Here is a 14548-nt window from a genome sequence, read left to right as displayed (position 1 = left end):
TAAGCTTCTAACCATTTCCTTGCAAAAGCAAAGATCAGCCCCTTCTTTGAAAAAAGTTGGAAAATAATAATAATAAAACCACAACAAAACAAAAAAAAGATACACGAAGATTTCATTTTTAAAATCAGAAGTGGTTAAACCAGCTAACCAGAAAGAGGTAAAGACACTTCTCCTGCATGAAGAAATTTCAAATCTCATCCCACCCCTCCCAGGTAAATATTTGAACTACCCTGAAAAAGAAAAGAACAACAACATATTTTGAAGTTGAAGTTGTGGTATTAGGCCATAAATTCAACACAAACCACCTGGCAATGACAGTACTGTGACTGGAAATAAAAGGAAGCTTCTGTTCTCATTGCAAATGCTTGAGCTTTGTTCTTTATTTTGCTGAATGCTTTAATGTAAAATACCTTTTTAGTAGTTTCCTACAGGGGTGGCTCTTCTGCAACATTTATCTTCTTGTGTATGATATATGCTTATGGCAGAGACTCAGAATTACTAGCAAGTTTAAAACTAATTCAAGAACACTAAAATGACTGTATTTTAAAAATACATAGTTAAATACTGTCTTGTAAAGCCATGCCAGACACTTGACTACATATACAAATAGCTCATTTAACATTTCAGAGGGGTAGCCAGCAATAAAGTACTAAATAAAAATAATATTTTAATACAAATTACAACATTAGACACAAATCTAGTAGAGATTTATAACAAAAGACAATGACAGAAAACTATACAATAAGCCTAAACTGCAAATCCTCAAACCTCTATTATCAAATATTGTAGTTCATGGCTGTATATAGAGATTTCTCCTCTAGGATATTTTGCCAAATTACCTAAAATTGCCTTATTTTGGCTTAGAAGATAGTGCATCCAGATTAAAAAAACGATGCTCAGCAGCTGAAGAGGCAACCACTAGCATCACAACTGAACTATGTTTTGTACACAAGTTAGTTACAAAGTACTAAATATTTTCTATAACATTTTAAGAAAACAAGGCATTTGTTTGATTAAAGCTGCCTTTGGCTAGATGCATCTTCCCATACCTCTTTCAGGCATCAACAAACCAACTGCCAAACTGGTTAATAAAAGTTGCTACTCCTGAGTAATTCAAAGTCTACAGGTATGTTGTATTTTGAAAAGAGAGAACATTTTTTGAGCACCATATGTAACAGTACTGCAACTGCAGACTTAACTAAATACTCCAAAATGGGCAGTCCAAGCTCCTTAAGAAGTCTGAATAAACAAGATGTTAGGCATTTCTGACAAAACACTTAAGCAACCAATAAATCCTAACACACATTTCCATGGTTATTATCTCAAAAGCATAACATCTTCCCCCAGTAAGTATTTAACAGTTTTCATTGCATTACAATACAGTGTTCTAAAACAAACTCAAACTTTTTGCAGGCAAGTGAGTAATTCTTCAATCCCTGTACTTTAGGCTTAACTCATTCCGAGATCAAGCTATACTTTTGCACTAAATAACCCTTAATACATTGAAATACTCTAACAAAAACAGATTTAGTTTGTCAATGTAGTTGGCCTGGCTCAGCAATCACTCTGGATCTTAATGTTCTTCTGTTTTATTTCCTTGTGAACTTTGTATTCTAAGTTTAAGAAGCAATCCTACCAGTGCTGAGGACACCAACAATGAAAAAAATGAAACTAGGAGATTTCAAGTTAGGGTTTCTGCAGCATGTAGCAAGGGAGGGAAAAAAAAAAAAAAATATATACACACAAACACTCAGCAAAAGCACTGTCCAGTCTGCTGAAAAAGCTAAGTCACAAAGGGAGAAGGTGATCTTAAGAGCTGACACTTGTATACACAACACTGACCAAATGTTTTGTTTGCTTTCTTTTCCATAGGAATATCAGTAATCTCCAGATTACTGACATGCACACAGGAGAAAGGAATTTTCTAGGTTTTTATCAACAGCATATATATATATATAAATATATACAAAATTATGCTGGATAGCATCTCACAAAGTTACTGCCAAATCTGGAAATTACGGATCTACTTGCAACAGACCACAGAGAGCAAGCAAAACAGGAAAAGGAAGCACCGACACCTGTTTCAGAGCTGTGTGATGGTTCATTGGCCTAGCAAGATTCAGGAACCTTGGGTTCTGTTCCCGGCTATGGAATTAAACATGCTCTAAGAAATAGGTAATTGCACTCATTCCCCCTGAACATGAACTTTTCCATCACATAAGAAACTTATCTCTTCCTAGCACAGACTTTCATGCCAGTCTTCCCACCCAACAAGTTCAAATTTTGCTCTAAGTGGCAGAACTGTTAGCACAAGTTTTTCTAACTACTGGCAAGTGTCCTCAAGCTCAAGATTTTAATCCCTACAGTCAAATACTGACAGAACTACCAGCCTCACATAAATTAATAATAATGTGTCTGTACCGAAAGCAGATTTTATAGTTACACTGTTTGCTCCATTTGAAGAGCTAAAGTGATATATTACAATGTAAGCAGGGCATGCAGTTTGTACTAAGTAACTTAGCAAGTTTCTCAAAGTCTTTTAATCATGTAAGAAATTATCCACTCAAAAGATTTTCTAAGAAATGTAAAGAACAGGAAGTCAGGGTGACAGAAGTTGTACATGTTTGTAAAATAAAAGTCTAGAGAAGGGACAGGTGATAAGAAGTTTATATATAATTTTACAAAATACAAGAAAAAACCATAAAAACTTGTCCAATGAGAGTTTTTGTAAACAGGAAATTATTTTTAAAATTTTAATTAAAACAATTGATTAAAATAATATTTATCCATACATTTTTTAGCTTATTATTTAAATGAGCTACAAGAAAAGGTAACTCTTCAAAAAAGGGGCTGACTGGTCCTTTACTGCTTGTAAGTCAAATGGAAGAACTGTCTTTCATACAAGAAAATGTACAGGTTTAATCTTCAATGTGAAATAGTTTAGGTGTAATCTCATCTAGTTTGGTGAGTCTCTTAACCTTCCCCCTACTACACTCTCAGATGTGTATATTACTCTGCACCTCTCACTCCAATGTTCCTGCATAAATATACCACAAACAAAAAAGGAAGACACTAAATATATTCAGCAGTTTGAAAACAAAGCTGTGAAATGAAATCTGAATTGCAGTTCTTGTCTAAGCATGCTTATTATTTAATTGGTGCCGATTACTTAATGTATGTACAATTCTTTTTTTCCCCCTAATTTTAAAATTCTACACTTTTCTCGTTAAGCTAGTAAGTTAGCATCACCTTCCTAGAACAGAATAATAAATGCCACCAGTATTGTAACAGAAGTTTAGAGGACTTCATGAGACAAATTTCTAACCTTGTTTTTCCATTCTACACTAAAAGGCTTTGTCAGTGAGTAATAACACCATACAGCTACTTCTATAAGGAAGTGTGACATTAATTTACTGCATTGCTGTTTTGAGACATCAGACTTCATTACTGTATCATTAGCTCTTATTCAAAAACTTTGTTTAGTAAGTTAAACTTAACAAAAACCTCAAGTGCTCTCTAGGCAATATGCTATTAAAAAAAGGCTTAAACAAACCTTTGCCTTTTCTGAAGATGAAAACTGTATCAACCCAAAATTTATCTACACACAACCAGTAACTAGGGACAACTTTTCTCCATCTATATTGTCATGATCAATGAAGCATGTAACTTACTTTCTAATAGAAAGTCAACAAGCTTTTCTTAAATATGTTAACAAGAATCAGAACAATCAGAATGTACAGGCCTAGAATCAAGTAAAAATTTCCATAAATTAACTTTCTACATTACAATCAAGACTTTTTTTGCTGATGTGTTTTCTTTAGATAACTAAATTATTTTCACTTTTCTATTTGCTACCAGAGAATACGAAATAGAACATCTCCCCCCTGCCCGAAAAGTAAAAAACAAGCTTTAAATTTTTGTTTCAAAAATTATGTATTTTTTAGTACCATCTTGAAAAGAATGTGATTTTAAGGAATCCCATGGAAAATTATAAACAATATCATTTATACCAAGAAAAAGATTTTGTACATACATATATACACACCCCACACACACCTCCTCCCCCCTTAAAAGTGGGCTTGATGAAATGACAGAAGTCACTCTGACAGAATTTCCAGGAAACAGTTCTGTGTTACTGTAGCACTGATATCAGGAAAGATCCTCCCACCCACAGCAATTCTGGATATATAGCAATCCACTTCTTCAGAGCATTTACTTTCATTTCCTTTACTCCTGAATATGGCAGATGCATTTACTACAACATTCATTTTTGAAGGATTTAGTTTTTAAGAACACTAGATGCAAAAACTGAAGTTCCACCAGCAATTCTCCTGCCCAGAAGTTTCTAGCATCATGACTTACTTCTCCCTTGCAGTCCAGTACCCTTTGAACGAGCTCTGTTGTTTTTTTTTACTCCTCCAGCAAGCAAGAAGCAACCACGGAATACCAACACAGTCTGATCTTCTCAAAGTGGCTGCTAAAACCTGAGGTGAAGAAATGGAACTACCTAGCCTTTAGGCAATGAATTGAACTGTGAGTAGTACAAAAAAGAAAAATTCTGAATTTTTAGACTTTTCACTCCACTATGAATAACTAGTTGTCCTAAAGCAAGCTGCTGATAAAACACACAACTCTCTTAACACCACCATAAAATGCCAGTGAAAAAACCCAGAAGTTCCAAATATATGCCAATCTGCTTCAAAATCTACCTTGATTCTTCAGGCCTTTAAACTCTGCATAACCTCAAGGACAGCCACAGAACAGTAAATATGTTTCTTTTAATGTATTTTAAAAGAATTACTATAGGGAGGCATATGTGTTTTCTACTTTATCTGTCTACAGCAGAAGAACGGACACAAAGAAATTGCTGTTATCAATTTTTTCAGCTGCTTTCTAAGGACGTTCTCTTTGGACAATATCTGTATTTAAACTAACCATAGATTTCTACAATTGCCTAAAAGCTGAAAAAAACCAGCCAACTAAAAAAAACCTAAAGAATACTTCTAATTCAATAAGCCTCATTTCTAATTCAGTAAGAGCAGCAGCTTAGCCTTGGACATTAATATCTCATTAAATGTTGACTAGCATAGTCCTTCAAAGGAAGTAAAAGAAAAGTCTAAAATAACACCCAAGACTTTATACTGATGACAGTTAAGCTACTGGAAATAAAAGTAGGTTATTTACAATTCAAATTGAAGTAATAAAAGCTTTGTAACAAAAATTAGTTCAAAGATTTGCATTAATACATCTATCTGTGTTACAGTGGATTTAAAGCCAAATTTTTCAACCTTTTCACTTAAGCCAAAAATTCAAGAGCACTTGTATGTACAAGCAGCTATTAGTACATAAACAGCAGAACTTAGGGTAGACAGAAGCAGTAATTGTGGACAAAAACCCCCCATGTTTGAATTACCATCTAACAAAATATAAGGAGGTGATCTTACAAGCAAAATTTCTGATTACATGTCTAAATTCCAGGTTATTCATTTTCATCCAAAATAAAGCGTTTCCTCAAATCATTTACCTGACTATGTGCTGCCCCCTGCCTCCCTTCACCACTGTGCTTTGCTCCCCATGAATTCCAACCCCCCTTGTTTTCACTAAAGAGAAAAAGCTTTCACATAACTCTTCCATTACCTTCACAGACACGCAAGGGCCCTTATCACCCTTTCATGTAAACTGTACCGAACCAAGGTAGTTCAGAAAACTAAATGTAGCTCCTCCATGCAATAAAGCAGTGTCATACATTTTCATAAGCCCCAATTTTAATCACATGAAAAAAAGAAAGCCAGCTACATTCTAAACCTGCAGATAAGAACTTTGATTAAGCAAAAGAAATAACACTGACCCAAATTTAAAATATTTTTATTTTCTTGACACCTTGAATAAAGAAGAAAGTGAGTAAAAAAATATGAAGAAATATACTGCAAATGCAATATGCCTGAATGACTGACTACATGCAGCCACTTTTTCGCCAGCTTACCGGCTCCCAGCACCTCATCCTGGATGTCTGTGCAAAACTCTCCTAGAATGCCTAAACCAAGTTTTAGCTTTGGGACAAAACTCCACAACCATATAATAACCATGTTTGGAATGAGGCCTCACTCATAATCCCACGAAGAACCTGGAGCACATGGGAATAAAATGCAAAGAAACTTCAACTTGCTCAGTAAGCAGCCAGCTCAGGTCTCTGGTTCCCATTATGTCAGGCTCCAAGGTGCACGCATGTGCGTCGGCTGCTTCCAGCCCACATTACCTCCAGAAGCAGTGCTACCATTCAGATTTATGCTACTGTCAATAATTCCTCGCAGACTTGAACCAATTCTGCACAGAGCTACTGCTGCACAAGTATACAGGGTAATTTCTCTATATGTAAATCAAAGATAATGCACAGCTGACTACATGCTATTTGTTTTGCTGTAGTATCAAACCAGTCTCCCCACGCTAATTACTGAATAAGCACTAAAGTACGAAGGACTCTGCTTCAAAGACCTCTCAGCCTAAGTATAAGACAAATTACAAACACTGATACAACGAGAAGCTGAATTGGTAAAATAAGAATAAAGTATTCATATTAAGACACTGAACGATGCACGAGGGCCAGGTATTTGGAGACATCAAGGCAGGCGCAAATGTGAAGACTAACTCAAAGAGTATGTCAGAAAGCACAAAAGAGCTGAAGAAAGCACAAGCACACTTGTCAACATACGTAACAAAAACACAACTAATACTACAATCCACAAAGGGGGGGTAGCAGTTCACAGCTTGATAGCATATGAGACAACATGCAGTGGGTGGGAATTGGTCAAGTACCTCACAAGCTAAAAATATCAGCTGCAGTTTGAAATTGTTGGTGAAAACATCAGAAACTATGCAGATGCATCAGAACAGCAAATGTGATTGGAAGGGGTGATTAAGAGTCTCCTCTGAAGAACAGAAGTTACATGGAATAAACTTGTTTGTACAAGTCAGGTGACTGCAATTACTTCCTTGTCCTGACAACAGTTAGGATGACTATTCCATGTAATACGTGCTTCAAACTAAAAATACAAATCAAGTATCTGCAAAATTCATCACTGCAATTTTCTTCATTCTAGCTAGGGAAATGATTTAATGTATATCACAGAAAGTTTCTCAATGCTTTTCTTTCAGCTGAATTACATGAAAACACCTTGTAGTATGTCGCAAAATATTCCTTTTTAGCTATTTCAAATCAAAGAGGGGAAAGACAGACAAGTTGCCTCTTTCCAGCTATGTCTGCTGCCAGAACTGCAAGAGTCACAAGAGGGTAATAGGTGATGTTTCAAGTACATAGGTTGCAAGACATTTAGATTTTTTTAAACACACAAAAAGCCATGACCTTAAAATTCATCTGAAAAAAACTTACAATACTTATTCCAAATTATACAGCACTAGTACGATGGAAAAATCTCACCAAGAACTTATTAAACAAGGTTGTCTCAACAGGGCATACAACATTTTCAAAAACAGGAATCAAATGCCCTCCTCCCAGCTCTCTCCTAACCACAATGGAAAATCCTTCCAGTCTAAGATTTCTTTTCCTAGTTTGTGAGGCTTGAAAAGTTTTACTAATTTGCAAGTTTGAGAAGTTGCTTAAATCACACATTTGACATTCATAATCTGGGTTTCTAGTTAAGTGGTGCTAAATGCTACTGGAATTAATTGAAGAAAATAGTAAAATAGAAAATTAAAACCACTGCAAACTTAAAACACAGAAAGACAACACTTACAAAAAAGTTGTTATAGAACCTGTTGATTGCAGAAACAGCAATAAATGATCTTCAGAATAGCTTCAGATGGACATTAACTTTACAGGGAGAAGGAGCCATCTATCAGCTAAGACAAAACTTGAGCTTTTACTATGACAGACTAGCCATAAAAGTATTTATATGCTGCATAGTTGCTCAGCACTTGAAAAAGTCTTAAAAGTACATGTTTATTGAAGTTATTTTGAAAGCACTTTAAAATAGTTCATCTCACGATTATACTTTATTTTAAAATTCAAGTAAAAGCTGCAAACAAAGTTAGGAAATCAAAAAATATGGACTACAAGCTCACTTAGATTTCTAGGGACAGTTTTAAGTAGAACCTATAAAAGGAAGAACTAACGATTCAGGAAATTCGACTCCCACTGTAAGGTCAGGAAACAGATTATGTTGTTCCCAATTTGAATGCTGAGATTATGTTCATTGTTCCAAGGGATGGCTACATGACTGTGAGGGCTCATATGGGGAAATTATTTCCCAATTTCCATTGCACAAACATATTAGCATATCTTATTTGAACAATAAACAAAACAATCTTATTGTTTAAAATCAAGGCAAAATTTTCACTAGAAATTGTCCATTTTATCCTGGAGGCAACAAAGTTAAACATTTGCAAATTTTAATAGTTTAATAACATCCATGCATTTTCTCATGGCTATGTTAATTCTAATAGATCCCCATGGAAGCCATGCTGCATACTTGCAAAAACTGATATATAGAGCTTCCCCTCCATACCACAGAAGTGCTAAAAAGCTCTTGAACTCAGTAAGACTCTTTCCTTTGTTCTCTCCATACCCCCAAAAAAGGATTTTTCTTTGTTAGAGCAGCTATTCACAAAACTTCTCCAGAAGTTTGTAAGTTCTAACATGAATTACTTACAGCAACTGCAGCTCAACCAAAGCTTTGTGCAAAGATGCAATTTATATTCTTTTGTTTATACCACCGCTATCCTTTAGATGCTTTGAAAAGGCTGCTACAATCAGAGCATTTCTCTGGCATTCTTTTACTTATCAACTCTTGCTTCTTCAGGATGTGACAAAGGCTCTGCTAGACCTAGCTGCAGGACTCCAATGTTTCCACCATGAGTTCCCACCTTTTTCCCCTGCAGCGGAGGCAGAGAGACCAGAAGCAGCAAACAACATGTTAAAATTCATAACCCAATGTGATTAAACTGCTGAAGTGCTTAAGTACCTTTGCCATGAGGGAGGAAAGTAGATAGGGCAGATAGGGGAAAAGACAGAACAAATAGCTTGGCCAATACCACACTGCTGTAGCTCTTCGCTTCAGCACTAGGAAGAACATTTGCAAGGACTTTTGACATCCAAGAAAACATACCCCTATGCTTCCCAAAAACCTCATCTCTGTAACACCAAATATTACAGACTGACTGTTGATCACCAAGTCTTTGTATCCCAGACAATTCTTCATTACAGAATTGAATTAACGACAAACAGATCACTAACCTATCTGCAGCCCCATGGGGATGTTAACAAAAGGATGATGCCACAGTGGACATTGGTCTTCCTCAGATGCTGTTCTATCAAAGAGCCTGAAGTGCTTTTTTAGTCTTGAGGGAAAGAAAAAAAAAAGTCAAAAACCCAAGTGAGAAGTTTTTATACTTAGTTCATCATCTTTTTAAACTCTTTTCAGTATTAAATATTTTAAAAGGAAGATGAATGAAACCCAGGGTTGGTTATTTCTATATTAAGAAGTTTACACTTAAACCTGTCAGTCAGTGACAAGATGCTTACTGCTGTTTTAATATGAAAGGTGACAATGGTGGTCTTATGACTCAAATTAACGCTTCTGGCTTTGACATCTTGTATGGAGGAGTTGCACATGCATTACCTTTCAGCTGAGTGTCCAAAGATTTCTGGGTATCACCTCTCATGCAAATGAGTGCTCCTCTAGCCTGTGCCCTCCCTTATGCTGCCAATTATTCTCTATAGCCTCCCACTCTGCCAGCATAATAGTTCAACTTCCAAAGTTTTTGCCATATGAGTAACTGTTGTCCATCACTTTAATTTTCTGTTGCTACAGCTGAAACAACCATAGAAGAACACAGACGCGAATGTTAACAATATCACACATTTCTGTGTCTCTTAGTCCGAAATGTTCTATGAGCCAATGATCTTAGTTTTGAGTCAGAGTGGCTAGTTCATTTAGACACTGTGTCAAGCATACACTTACCAAAAAGCTTTTTCCATCTCAACTAACTGTTGAATTCCATTCAACTGTGGCATGTTTGAACTTCCTGCTCTTCTCTTAAACATACGTGGCATCTGAAATTTTTCCATTGCAGTCTTGGTAATTTCCAAATCAGCATACACTAACCCTCAGTACTACCATGGAAGCCCAGGATAACCCACTTGGTCTTTCCCTGTGCTAGAAATGGCCTCTAATGCTACTGTGTATTAATATAGAATAGAATATTTCAGTTGGAAGGGACCTTCTAGTCCAACTGCCTGACCACTTCAGGGCTGGCCAAAAGTTAGAAGCATGTTATTAACGGCATGAACTGCCTTCCAACTATTGACAATTCCCATAGTTCATTTCTCAGTAATCCCTTATGGGGGACACTGACAAGCAATTCTTCAGTCTTTTAACGAGAGTAAAAATTAAATATCCTACTAGACAAATAATCATCTTTATGAAAGACACTGTCTTGCCTTATGCTTAGTAAGATGTTCAGTTCTTTTGAAAACATTTCAGATAGCTTTCAGAAGACCAAGATGTTTCCTTAGTCTTCCCAGGAATTTGTTTCTTGGAATTAATCAAGTATATTTATTAATTTCTTGTTCTGTTACTCAACTTCTTTAGCACTTGAAGATTCTTCAAAATCCATCACTGATTCCAGCCAAGTTGAACTGTTCCTCTTAAAACCAAATTGCTCACAACTCCTCTTTCAACTCACTTCTATGTGCTACTCAAGAGTTAGTCAAAAGTATCAGGTTTCTTTTGGTCCGGAAGTGAATACGAGGTTTTTCCATGTTCTGTATTTAGTTGAATCCACCTGTTAAGGTCTCAGGCTTATGCGAGTTTCCTGCCAGAAGACTAGTAAGGTTTCCCAAGATAATTTAAGCAATCCTTATTTTCAATACATAAAAATTTCTTACTTTTTGTTACTATTTTTGCTTGAAAAATCCCTGCTGAATTTACAATTTTCTATTTTTGTATTTAACTTTCTATACATTTCAAGTTCCTACTGAATCAGTGGGGCTAGAGCTCCGTTGTCTTCACAAAAAAAAAAGGGGTTCAGTTTTGCTGTATCTATCTAAAATGCTTTTTTATTCCTTTGGCATTGTCTCACATTCTTTGACTGCACTATGACATGCTAAAATCTATGTAAAATCCACAGTTTTAAGATAAGCTTAGATAATTTATGTTGAATAAAAGATTTCAGTACCTCCATTTCTACTTCTTTTATATGTATCTATGTAACAATCTAGGCAACTGGCTCTAGATGGTCCTGCTTGAACACTGGGGTTGGACCAGATGACCTCCAGAGGACCCTTTCAACCTCAATCATTCTGTGATACTTATCTACTATACTTGCTTCTACTAATTTTCTTTCCAATTTTTTCCACATGCATAAAAAATTCTATCTTTCATATATTAACCTACACAAAGATTCTGTCTACCCAATACTCACAGAACACAATCACAACTGAATTCCATCTGCAGTTTGCATAAATTTAATTTTAGAAAACCCATTTCTTTAGTACTTCCAACTCAAGAGTTGTCTCTTCTTTAAAAAAAGCAAAACAGTAACTTCTGTCTTAACAAAATCCCCTAAAACACCGGTACACAGACAACACTCAAATCAAAGAACTGAAATGGAGAAGTCTCTTCATCGGTACTTGATTTCTGTTAGTTCATATTTACTAAGGAAGAATGGGAGCAGTGAAAAATGGCAGAACATAAAGGCAGTACTGATCACATTAAGTTGGAAGACACTATTTTCACATGGGTTACAATGCACAGCAAAGTAAGAGTAGTTTCCCCTTTGCTAAATCTTCATCATGTGTAAAACCATTGAAGCACGTTAAAAAGTAGGAGTAGCTCCCCTGCATCCCCCATTCAAGTTACCAGAAAACACACATGAGGTTCATGACATTTACCCGCTGGAGGAATGGAGAAATATTTTGATGGACCTAACTGACTATTAAACAAAGCTGCTGATTAAGACATAGCTCTGATTCCCAGTGGGGATGGAAAGCAGGTGGCAGAAGAGAGATGCAACTGTTACTCAGCATTTAATTATCTGTGAATAATTTTATCTACACAACGTATCAGCCTTGGGAAATGCTAGTGAAAATCGGCTGAACACTGGCAAGGAAAAACCCAACATTTTCATACTCAGGAAGTGTGTCAAAGTGGACAAGTAGAATATTGTAGAATTTTATATTTACAGAACTGCTTTACAATCTCTGTATAAGTGTAATACAGAATGTGATACAGCATGAAGCAGGATGTGAGGGGAAAAGATTTTTTTATTTTGCTATGTAGATGAATGTAAGAAGAAGAAAAAAGTAAAAGAGTAAAACCAGAAAAAAATGCCAAAAGAAATTGAGGAATGAGAAAAACAGACACAAAACATTCCTGCTTTTAAGGTCAGCAAATTTTGTTTATTCACATTTGCTCCTATATTTACTACATTTTTTTGAACACATTCCGTAAGTCCTTGGGCTAGGGAAGGTGCAAAAAGTTCCTCATGGACTTAAGTGTGGCACATTACAAGAACCCTGGGGAAAAAAGCCATTCCCATCTGAAATTTAGAATGAAGTTTTTAAAGAAAATTTAGGAAGCTGTATCAATTAAACATTTGGGGGTAAAAGCTTAAAACTGGATTATTTTTTTTTCTTCTAGGTTACTACCTGCAAATGGAGAAAGTTAAGTTTTGATCTACACTTAATTCTCCTACTTCTGTTTTACTGGGACAAGGTTTTTTTACCTGCAAGTGTAACAAGTAAGATTGTGTGCTAAATCCATATTACTTCTTTTAAAGCCTACCAGAAACTAGTGCCTTTTCAAACTAAACCACCTGTTTTGCATAAATTCAAACCTAATGATTTGATGGTATTCTGATAAAAAGTAGGTATTCACAGAAATAGGAAATGCTTATATAAGTTAAATGAAAGGTTCAAGCCGAACATTTAAAAATTATTTTATGTGGTTTCATTTATATAACTGCTTTAACAAAATTAACTGGAGTTTAGGTTACTACAGGCTTTGGAAAACTAGCTTAATTCGCACATATCTTTCTTAAAGATGCGGATTCAACAAAAAACCACAGGAACTGTTAAAACGAAAAACAAATAAACTACCTGCTGAATGATCTATATAAATGCTATCTCCTGTGGGCCAGCTGTGTTTGCTGGAGTAGCCACTGAACTGCTCTCCAGCCTGCCTCTGGAAGAAATAACCAGCTGTGGCATCATCCTAAGAACATCCACTGAGGGGTACCTGGACATTGGAAGCACCTGACACTGTAGCTGCAGGGATGGTGAGAGGAGTGTTTCCACTTGAACTGGGCCATGATGTTACTCCTACTACCGTTCCAGCTGGGGCAACCCCTACTTCAACCCCATTTACTTCCTGACCAATGTTCACATGCATCATTCCTCTGGTCTCCTGCCAAGCCACTTCATTCTTGCCTAGGAGGACACACCGAATGCTCATTCCACATAGAAACCTAAAAAGAAAAAGTCTTGCTAACATAGAAGGCTTTCCCACATATCTTCAAATATGCAGCTCTTACAATTAGGATTTTTTTTTAAAAAAAAAGTCCAAGCTATAAAAGAACAATATTCATTGTCAGAATGTTTATTGATTTAAACTTTAAATTTTAAATACCATTACCAAACTAGGCCTCTAAGAGAAACAAAGTACCACATTTTTTTTGTGAGACAATATATTAATACGGTAGAGTTCCATACATTACAAATGTTTGACAACATATTTCCTTGCTAACAAAAAAATCAAAATATGATTTTCAATCATAATAGCAGCAGTTTCTTTCACATTATTACTCAGCATGGTGTGAAGACCATTAATTCTGTCATACTATGTCTGATTTTATAAGTTTGTAGACTAGGTAACGAAGTAACACAGAAAAGTAACTTCTAGATCTGAACTACATCTCATTTTTACATGCCAGCCTCAGTTTTTCTTTCAAGTGTTAAGCTAGTGAAGCTTTTAACACAGTAATTGACATTAAACTTCTCTAACCCACAGGATAGTACATTTTGGGGTTTTCACAAAATAAAGATTTCAGGCTCAGATTAAAATGAAGTTTGCCAACTCATTTTTCAAGTATTTAAGTCTTGGCTTGAAACAAGTATAAATGACAACAGCAAAAATCTCTTTGATATTGACAAAATCTTCTGCAGGAAAAAAAGACCTGATCCTGAACACATATACTTAATGATCTCCGCACGTTCTCAATCCACCATAACTGATGTATTAGTCCTCTTTTAGTATGCAAATGGACATATATAAAACCCCAAATACCCCCTACAATGTTAACTAAGTACGTGGGGGGGGGGGGGGGGGGGGGGGGGATTTAATTTTCAAGTCCAAGAAATGTCTCACTTCTCATACTAAACAAGAGTGTTAAGTCCAAACAATAAAAACTGACATCTATGGAAAGATACTTTATCAGAATCAAACACTTAGGTCTGAAGATGTAGACAAAAGAAACCACAGTCCTCTAATCCCCCTACACAATTCTACATTTTTCATCTAGCCTTATTGACTAC

General features: G+C 35.8%; 1 protein-coding gene across 3 annotated transcripts in view; it reads right to left on the bottom strand.

The window, feature by feature from the left end:
• The window catches only part of PUM2 (pumilio RNA binding family member 2), a 76228-nt gene that overhangs the window by 51127 nt on the left and 10553 nt on the right, over positions 1–14548 (bottom strand). Inside the window, exon 1 of one of the 3 annotated variants that reach the window (XM_075049059.1) lies at positions 9251–9268. The exons of the other annotated variants lie outside the window; for them this stretch is intronic. The gene's annotated coding sequence lies outside the window, so the exon portion shown is untranslated. Of the gene's footprint in view, positions 1–9250; positions 9269–14548 lie in introns of those variants that run through there. 3 annotated transcript variants of the gene reach the window in all.

This window comes from Buteo buteo, chromosome 17 (assembly GCF_964188355.1).
Source record: "Buteo buteo chromosome 17, bButBut1.hap1.1, whole genome shotgun sequence".
NCBI lineage: Eukaryota > Metazoa > Chordata > Aves > Accipitriformes > Accipitridae > Buteo > Buteo buteo.
The sequence above is the reverse complement of the archived record's forward strand: the minus strand, read 5'-3'. Positions and strand labels throughout refer to the sequence as shown.